Below are 10,464 nucleotides of genomic sequence, written 5' to 3'. Positions count from 1 at the left end.
CATCCTGCTGGCCCTGGAGCACTTTATGACAACCACGGAGGCATGCTATTCAGTGTGGTCCCCAGCTTAGATGCCTGGGAGCTTGTTAGGAAGGAGAATCTCGGGCCCTCTCTTGACCAGTGGAATCAGGATATGCAGGTGGCTTGTAGGAACATTACATTTTGAGTTGCAGTGAACTAACTAGTCATTTCCAAACCTTCCTGGGGCCTTTTTTTAACTATGCAGAATGCCAGGCCTTTCCCTTAGAAATTTATTTAGAAATCTTTTTTTTTTTTTTTTCTTGGCTTCACAGCAGCATGTGGGAACTTAGTTCCCTGACCAGGGGTCGAACCTATGCCCCCTGCATTGGAAGCGCAGATTCTTAACCATTGGACCTCCAGGGAAGTCCCTCAGAAACCTACTTTTGTCAAGCGCTCCAAGTGATTCTTATTATCAAGAAGGCTTAGGGAGAATAGGCTAATGGTGGTATTAATAAAACTAAAGGAAGAATATATTTTTAAAAACAAGGATCAGCAAATGAAAATTTTAAAAATAGAAATTCCAGGGGAGAAAATTGGTAGCTTGTCTTCAACCATTTGGGGCTCTGTAGCCCCAAACGGTATGAGTTCTTTTTGTGGAGAGAGATGAATCAAATTGTCAGATCTTTTACCATGCACCAAACTGCTTTTATCTGGGTCTCTGCTAATCAAGAAGTCTCATTATTATAATTTGGCTTCCAAGTTTTTGTTTGTTTTAAATCACAAGGGACAGAAGTTGTTGTGACTCACATGGTCTATATGAGTGTCGCCCAACAGAACTTTCCATTACTGTGGAAATGCTCTATTTCTTTTTTCCTAAAATTAATTAATTAAGTTTTGACTGCATTGGGTCTTCGTTGCTGTGTGCGGGCTTTCTCTAGTTGCGGCGAGCGGGGGCTACTCTTCGTTGAGGTGCACAGGCTTCTCATTGCTGGCTTCTCTTGTTGCGGAGCATGGGCTCTAGGCACGTGGGCTTCAGTAGTTGTGGCTCGTGGGCTCTAGAGCACAGGGTCAGTAGTTGTGGTGCACAGGCTTAGTTGCTCCGTAACGTGTGGGATCTTCTTGGGCTCAAGCCCGTGGCAGGCAGATTCTTAACCACTGCACCACCAGGGAAGTCCCCCAAGTGTTTTTCACACTAGGAGAAACACGCTAGTCAAATCAATATAAGTATTCTGATTTGTGACAGGTATATTTCTCACTGTGAATCAAGAAATCATCATTAAGGTATTGATATATTTTTCTGTGGGTTCTATTAGTGTCTCTAAGAGATCAAACCACTTTTGTTTTAATAACAAAATCAAATTTCTGTGCACATGTATATGGTGTTCTGTTGGAGGAAGGAGCAAATACTTTTGCCCATAAAGTTTTCTTCTATGTGGATCCTACTGTGTAGTTTTAATGCTTTTCATACATCTCTTTAAGCAGGTCAGATTTTTTGTTGAAAGGAGAATTATATTAGCAAATAATAAAAGTGTACAAAATATACAAGAATAAACATCTAAAAAAGCAAAGAGTTGATAAGGAAATTGTCTTTTTAATTCTTTCAGTGTTTATAAATGAAATACTGGCCTTGGTGAGTCCTATCTTTTCCCTTAATCTGTCTTCACAATTCTCCAGGAGGAGGGTAAAATTTTACCCTTCTGCTTAGAAGAACTAAACTGTCACTGAATCTACCTACGAAGTACATTTTCCCAAATATCAGATGTTTCCAAAGTCCTTTCAAGGAATATAAATCTCTGAGAATTGTGGACCTCATCACCTCCATCTATCATCCAATTGCTGGGAAGTTAACACATTCCCAGGGATTTTCATCTGGGAAATTAACAAATTCCTTGTTGATGTTGAAACACGGTATTTCTATTGAGGTTTCAGTGGATAATCTTATTCTAGAAATCAGGCCATCAGAGGATCGGTTTGTTTGGAGGATAGTTTAATGTTAACCCCCATTCTGAATAGAACAGTTTTTATTTGCAAGGTTCCAATTACACCTTAAGTTGCACTGAGTTTTTAAAGGTGACTGATCTGGCCAGTAGCATGATTGTGATCCCCTGGTCAAGCCAGTGTTAGGGCCCTGGTACCATTAAGTTCTCTGGGTGAAGATCTGAAAGAGTGAGAAGGTACTCAGCCAAGGAGGGAAGGCTTTCAGAAAATGGGTAAGAGTGTAGCTGAGCAGGACCCTATGGGGCCTTCCCGGGACAGACCCCTTCCCCATATTCTCTGCTTTAGCTCCTCTCTGGAGTAAGTAGATAATTGTATCTGATGCACATTTCCCGAGTTATTTTACAGATGTGAAAGTCCCCACCAAGTGGAACATGTTAAATACTTGATGATCATGAGCACATGGCCCCCAGGCCTACTGGAGCCTGAGGATTGATAATGTTAACCCCTGTGACACCACCCTGTTGCCTCACCATCAGCCAATCAGAGAACTGTGCAAGACTGATCACTTGCCCTGAGACACACTCCACCCCACCCCCCCTTTAAAAATGCTTTGCTGAACTTTCAGGGAGTTTGGGGCCTTAGAGCATGAGCCACCCATTCTCCTTATATTGGCAACTTTACAATAAATGCTGCGCTTTCCTTCACCACAACCTGGTACCAGTAGATTGGCTTTACTGCAAATGGGCAAGCAGACCACAGTTTGGTGCAGTAACAAGAGGAGAACATAAGTTGTGGATGAATAAAATTGCCTCCTTCACACACACCCCATCCCCCTACCCCTGCCCCGGCCTGGCTACTTCAGGAGACAGCATTATATGGTTAGAAAGCAGAGAATTTTGGAATGAAAAGCCTTGGTTTCAGTTTTGGTCCCAGTAACTATGCAAAGTATGATCGTTTTGATCTCATAATTTCAGTTCCTTCAAATTTCTATGAGGATAGCAGTGTTGATACCTCTCTTGGTGATAAAATATCAGTACATCATAAAATGCTTTATAAAGGTGAGTTGTTACTGTGGGCACAGTAATAATACCCTCAAATACTGGTGGTTTTAGCTTAATTTTTTTTTTTTTTAGTTTTAACTTATTTTCATCACTTGTTCTTTATGATCCAGATATTTTAAAATGCAATAAAAATTAACTTTCTATGATATGTCAGGGACTAGCAGTAAAAAACTTTCAAACTGCAAGTGAGTTATACAAATGAAAATATCAAATGGAGATCCAGTTATCAAAATGAAAGCACTCAACATATTAAAAGTTCACCATTATTTGTTTAGAGCACATAAAAAAGTCAGCTTGCTAACCAACTGTTGTGATTTTTAGAGAACTACTACAGAGGTTTGAAGAAAATAGATTTATTAGTTAACTTATAAAGAGATTAAAGAGCTTGAAACAAGTATTGAAAAGAAATTCATGGGCTTCCCTGACGGCGTAGTGGTTAAGAATCCGCCTGCCAATGCAGGGGACATGGGTTCGAGCCCTCGTCCGCGAAGATCCCACATGCTGCAGAGCAACTAAGCCCACGAGCCACAACTACTGAGCCTGAGCTCTAGAGCCCGTGAACCACAACTACTGAAGTCCTCATGCCTAGAGTCAGTGCTCCGCAACAAGAGAAGCCATCACAATAAGCCCGCACACCGCAACGAAGAGTAGCCCCCACTCGCCGCAACTAGAGAGAGCCCGTGCGCAGCAACGAAGACCCAACTCAGCCAAAAATAAATAAATAAATTAATTAATTAATAAAAAAAGAAATTTGTGCCTTTATTAGAATGGTGTTAGGCTTTAAATATACCAATTTGGGTAATCAAACTATTCATTTTTTAATAAGAAATGACACAGCAGAACTGCAATACTGGTCCAACAGTCTTGTCTTTACTGTTCCTTTAAAGTGAGAAACAGAATGCGAGGAATCAGGAAGCACTAGCAGGCATCAGTTAATCCAAGATACTAGCTTCTTAGTTCCAAAAGCCCTTGCAAAGAAAACCATTGGGGGCACAGGGTATGGAAGCACTTCATAATAACTGGAATCCCATGATTGTGTGTGTAAGCCAAGTCTCATAGGCTATTTTTTGTATTTATCCTTTACTTGGTCACTTTTTTTTCCCTCAAATACTAGTTTTTCTTTGACTTTTTTTCCTCAAAGTATAAAAAGTATGAAATATAAACAAGCTCTTGCATTGCACACTTCAGAGTGTACAATTCAAGCATTATAGAGCTATCTACCTACTGATAAATCCCATCAAATCTTGGATAATTCAATAATATACAAAATACCAGGGAACAGAAAGAACTAAAACGCACTTCTTTTTGTTACACATAAGATTCAAATATTCAATCTAAAGAAAATCACTTAATCATTTTGGCTCTTCTCTACATTTGCATGTTGATATACTTATTAAAATATTCTGTATAATTATGTTTGGTCTTATTATTTCATGTCAGGTTTACAACCTCAAAACCAGCCATCCAGGGCCTCCCTGGTGGCGCAGTGGTTGAGAGTCCGCCTGCCGATGCAGGGGATGCGGGTTCGTGCCCCGGTCTGGGAGGATCCCATATGCCGCGGAGCGGCTGGGCCCGTGAGCCATGGCCGCTGGGCCTGCGCGTCCGGAGCCTGTGCTCCGCAACGGGAGAGGCCACAACAGTGAGAGGCCCGCCTACCGCAAAAAGAAAAAAAAAAAAAAACCAGCCATCCAGACAAAACAGGTAATAAGATTATTTCTTCCCCACCTCCCTAACCCCAATAACTATGAAGCCAATTTTATAACATGACTCCAAACACTGGATTGTGACAACAAATGCTAGGTCCAATTTCTTCATAATCCTTTTTGGTGTGGCATACTTGGTAGAACTCAGGTGTGGAAGCCAGCATGGATCCTCCAAACCAAACTGCATATCGCTGCATGTGGTATGTAATGACTTATACATCAGTAGGTTTTGCCTTCAATCTACCACCACTCAATTCTCACTTAATTTCAGCCTGGCATCTATAGTTCTTTTCAAATCTCTTTGCAAGCGACATCTGAAGACCCTGAACATGGTTGAACCTCCAGGGAGGACAATATTCTTGTAGAGAGGATGTCTGACATCAATAGGACAATTCTGAATTACTTCATCTACAACTTCTGAGATAGGCTGAGTAAAGTCTGGATTAGCAAACTCTGGATGAAAAAAAATTTCAGGTCCCAAGAATCTCTCATATCCAACATCAATGGAAAATTCTTTCTTTGAGATAGCATTGACTCCAATATACTGTTTAATCCACTTTGATCCATCTGTATCATACTTGTTAATCTGGGCAGACATAACTATAGCGCTCCTTTACTGCCTTAGCAGTTTCCAAGGATTGCTGTGGAGGAATTCCTACTTCTCGGTCTCTCAGCAATTGCTGAATAAAATATGTTATATCTCGTCCTGCAATTGGAATGTGCTTAATACAGCTGCCAATCACATACCCTTCAGCCACAGGGATGACACAAGTGACACCATCTCCACTCTCTATTACTGTACCGGTCAACATCCGTTCTCCTACTTGTCTGGCAGTCCAGGATGCAGTTAAGGCAAGAACAGCCTGTACAGCAATGTCCAAGCCTGGAACATTGAAGGACTCAAACATTATTTCAGCAGTATATTCCCTGTTTTCTGAAGTATTCAGTGGAGGTTCAGTCAAAAGAAAATAATGGTCTTCAGGTTTCGCCCTTAAATATAAACCTTTCCATGAAGTGCCAGTCTTCAACTATACCATGGTGGATTGGCCACTTTGTTGCATATGTAGATTTTTCTATTGCTTCATCATCATTGAAGAAGTCTAGGTCATCAACACCTTTCATCATCCTCCTTTGAGTTTGATCACCCACTTTTGCTGACTCCTTAATAGCAATACAGGAAGGATGATAAACTGTGGTTCCGTATTTCCAGCATATCTTAGTTTTGTATACCCCATGCCACAGTCCCCCACACAGGCCGGCAGCCGTCCCACCATCTTCCTCTTCACCTACTGCTCTGTGCTGGTTGGGGCCAGGGGTGGGCGGCGAGAGGTAGAAGCTATCTGACCATCTACAGCTGGGCCGCCCTCTCCATCGGGGGTTGGGGGGAGCCGGGAAGCCAAAGAAGTAGTGAGAGAGCAGCAGGCTCGGTCAGCGGCTTAGCTTAATTTTTCAATACTTTATAATTGGTCTTTGACCCAGCAATTCACTTCTATGAATTTATCCTAACAGATATAACTGAGTATGTGCAAAATAAGGTATTGTCAAGTTATTCACTGCAGCATTTTTTTTATAATACCAAAATGTTAAAAACAGTCCAGATATCTACCAATAAGGGTCTGATTGAATAAATTATATCCATTTGGTGGAACAAATGGAATACCATGCAGCTGTGAAACAGAATAAGGAAACTCCCTATATATTGTTATGGAAGGATCTCTAACACACATTATTAAATAAAAAAGCAAAGTGCAGAGCTTGACTTTTACTGTAGAAGGGAGAAACAAAGGAAAAGCAGTCAAGAAACAAGAGTCAACAGAGTGCTCTTCAAGGGATATACCTAACAATCTGATACAAATCTTTGAGTTGTTTGCAGGAACTCAGATCCCCACACAGGTGTTAACTACAAGCTAAAATCCTAGACTGGTCAGAATTTGGGGAATGATGATGTTGACCTTTTCTGACCCACGTGACTTCAATCAACTAAAGCTTGGACTCTGCCAACCTTTGCTCCACTTCTACACTGAATTCTCCTCCGCTCCAGCCCCTTCATGAATATGCATTAACCACCCAAGTCCCTTTATGAATATGCACATACCCTTAGCTTAAAAGGTCCCCAGTTTTGCTGTTTGGGGAGACATGGCTTTGGGAAAGATCCCGGTGTTCTTACCTGCTGCGAGTAATAAACCCTTCCTTCTCCCAATCTTTGGCTTAGTTGTGTCTTTCGGCCCACCGAGGCGAGCTCAGTTTTTGGGTAACAGAAAGATACACAACAAACAATAGTGGTCAAATAGGGAATTCCCTGGTGGTCCAATGGTTAGAACTCCACGCTTTCACTGCCGAGGGCGCGGGTAAAGTCCCGCAAGCCGTGCAGTGCGGCCAAAAAAAAAAAAAAAGTGGTTAACTACTGGCAGAGGTGAGGGGGCTATGTGGGTGGGAGGGAGATTTTCACTGTGTATCTTTTAATGTACATTTTTGGATTTTGAACCACGGGAATATATTACCTATTCCAAAATTAAGTTAATACTTATTTGAGAAGAGACTAATAATATTTATGTGGCTAAGGAACTAAATAAAGATCTATGGTTTATCTTGTGTGTAAGAGCTCTTCAATAATTATTTGATGTGTTGTATTAGGGTGGACTGACTCCAGCGTTAAGGTGTGTGATGGGTCAGGCCTGGGAGAGGAGCAGGGAAGGTCGAGGGCAATTGAGGATGAGTCTGTTTAGACGGGCACTTCAAAAAGCAAAGCTCCGCATGGGGCCAGATGGGTAACGGGCCAGATGGGTAACGGGAACAAACTTAGGCGGGTGCCGGTCTGCATTTTAATTAACATGAAGCCTGCTTTCAGGAATGGAGAAAACCATGTGCTTTTTTTTTTTTTTTTTTGCGGTATACGGGCCTCTCACTGTTGTGGCCTCTCCCGTTGCGGAGCACAGGCTCCGGACGCGCAGGCTCAGCGGCCATGACTCACAGGCCCAGCCGCTCCGCGGCATGTGGGATCTTCCCGGACCGGGGGACGGACCGGGGGACGAACCCGTATACTCCGCATGGCAGGCAGACTCTCAACCACTGCGCCACCAGGGAAGCCCAACCATGTGATTTTATAATCTAGGTGGTAATGAGAAAGGAGTAAGAATAACTGGGAACACAGAGAAGTAACAGGTTACCTTTCTTTGTTGTTGTTAGCGTTTTTTAAAAATCTTTTTCTGGGGTGGGAGTGGTGTATTTGGAATGAGAGTTATTTCAGATCTCATCAAAGCGTTTAGCAAAATACTAACCAGCGGTGGTATGAACAGAGAATGTTAGCCATCTTAGGAGGGAGGGAGTTACATCCAGGCTGTGCTTGGAGGTTTAAGGGGAGCGCAGCTCACTGCGGAAGACTGAGCCAGTTAGAGGCACAAAGACATTCTGATTCCTAGGATCCAGCAGATGGGAGACAAATGTCAGGGTGACAGGGTCATCACTGGTATCAGGGCTATGATCTGCTAGTGGCCCAGGCACCCCCTGGTCCAGAAGAAATGGTGTCCCCAGGGTTACTCACAGGGAGTGGGGGTGGGTAGGCAAGACTTCTCCTACCCAGCTGGAGACTTGGAGAGAGCCCGGGCGGGGCTTCCTCGGACGCCCTATACTCAGAGTCTGGTGGAGAAGAACTGCTAACCCCACGGCTGCAACTCCCTGGGGCCAGCCCTCAGGGAGCAGTGTGTCATTAGCAGGAAGAGACTAATGACCCAAGACTCCCTGCTCTGGGCTTGGAGCAAAGCATTTGGGGACATCCATCTCCTCCCCTCTCACCACACAGTTTAAAATCACATTTTCCTCTTCCTGGGTATTTTGAAGCTTAGTGTGAATATCTAGGAGTGCTTTTTGAGATCCTCTGATGAAAGGTGCAACAGAAGTGCAAAGTATTACTATCAACACTGTAAATATTTTAACGACAACAGCAGAAGTGCCATGTGTAGGCAGAACACAGACGCACATTCCAACGTCCAATATTCCTAAGAGAACTACTGGAGAGTTAAGAATGGTACATGTGCAAGAGAAGCCAGTCACAGAAGAAAAAAAAGAGATAGTTGAGCTAAGTAAGAGACTTCCCTACAATGCTGCCCAGCGGAACGGTAATGCCCACTCGAACAGGCTTCAGCCAGATACCAAGGTCTCCCCTCCAAGTACCAGCTACACACATGCATGACAACTGATGTGGAAGATGGAGCAAGCCCAGGCCCAGCCTTTGTGCAAGAGGCGAGCTGCTGCTGGGAGTGCTTCTGTCCCATGTGCAGGCAGGCTCTGGAACATGCCAGCCTGGCAGCTGACTGTGGCTGACGGGGGGTGGGGGTGGGGGGGCTGATGGAGGCTTCCCCTGGCAGCACCACAGTCTGCCTGTGGTGGACAGGTGCCTGGCTGGCCCTGGAGCAGGCTAGAGCTGAGGGAGGGAGTGAAGAGAGGGGACAGGGTGATGCATGACCAGGCAGGATTTTTCACCCCCATGGGACCTGGGAATTTGGCTGACAAGGATGATCAGCTGGGCTTAATTTAGAGCAGTTTCTCAATTGCTCTCAAGCAATAACTGAAGTTAAGAAATTAATAACTATCAGGTGAGTATAAATGATGTTTCAAGCACAGTGCTAAAGTCAGCCTCTGCATTTTCTCATTTAATCTCCACAACAACTCTGTGAGGTAGTGCTACTACCCTCGTTCAGATAGAGCTCAGAGGAAGTAAAGGACGTGCCCAAGACACCACAGTAAGTGGCAAGGCTCAGATCTGCACGCAAGAATTGTAATTCCAAAGCTGTTTTGTCTACAATGCTATGTGGCTTCCTCAATGACTAAAAAGCAACCATCAGGGCTCTTAGATTTTGTTTTCTTGGTTATTACAGACCTAAACACACTGTATCCAGAATGCTATTTTCAAAGATAAGGTAACAAACGACTTTCTTCCAACAATATGGCTCAGGTTTTGATCCATGCCTATAAATGGATCTTATCCAAAAGAAGAGCTACTTTTAAGTCAAGGAGATGTATACCGAGGCCTGTCTTCTGGACCTGGGCCACCCAGGCCAGGCTTCCATATTTGGTGCCTCTTTTGGACACACTGTCTCCAGTCTCCCTCCACTTTCCAATCTGTATTCCAGACTGTGGACAGAAATAACTTTGAAAAACCTGTTTGCAAATCTGCAGGGCTCCCAACTGCCTCCAGAATAAAGTCCTTCCCCGGCTAGGCAGCCACGTCCCCCAGAATAAAGTCCTTCCCCGGCTAGGCAGCCGTGTCCCAGCCCTGCTCGGCCACACCCCGTGGTCCAGCCTCTGCTGGATCCCTCTGTGTCCCGAACAGTGTGCATTTTCACACCTCACTGTTATTATTAGCCCCGCTAGTCCCTCTCCCTGCAATGGCCTGGTCTTACCTTCTTTCTCCCTCTGGCAAATGGCTCTCTTCCAAAGCCCAGTTCAAATGTCACTGCGCTCCCTCAGCTTCCTGACCCAAAGTAGAATTTATTACTCCACTCATTTGAGCCCCTCCGTGGCACCTGGTGCCCAAGCATATTATACTACTTACCGTCAATTACAGTACTTTATTCTATACAGCTGGATCCTCTTTCCCTTTAATTGAGGCAAGGGCAAAAACCACTTCTTACCATCTTTATTTCCAGAGGCCCTGCTATACAGCAAATGCCCTGAATGTTTTAGAAGAAACAGATGCAGTCATGTGCAAAGGAACTCTGCTCACACAGTACCACAGCGATGATCTCAAAGAATTTCGCCAATATGTGGGTAACTGGGATGGCTGGCTTCAAATTCCTTCTCTAC

General features: G+C 43.9%; 1 pseudogene across 1 annotated transcript; it reads right to left on the bottom strand.

Moving 5' to 3' along the window:
* Positions 1 to 4,647: 4,647 nt before the first annotated feature.
* LOC309806611 (actin-related protein 3-like) lies at positions 4,648 to 5,947 on the bottom strand (annotated as a pseudogene). Its single transcript has one exon. The product of its transcript is annotated as an actin-related protein 3-like (transcript).
* Between the last annotated feature and the right edge of the window lie 4,517 nt (positions 5,948 to 10,464).

The sequence above is a fragment of the Mesoplodon mirus genome, assembly GCF_964341445.2.
Source record: "Mesoplodon mirus genome assembly, chromosome: 6".
Lineage (NCBI taxonomy): Eukaryota > Metazoa > Chordata > Mammalia > Artiodactyla > Ziphiidae > Mesoplodon > Mesoplodon mirus.
The sequence above is the reverse complement of the archived record's forward strand: the minus strand, read 5'-3'. Positions and strand labels throughout refer to the sequence as shown.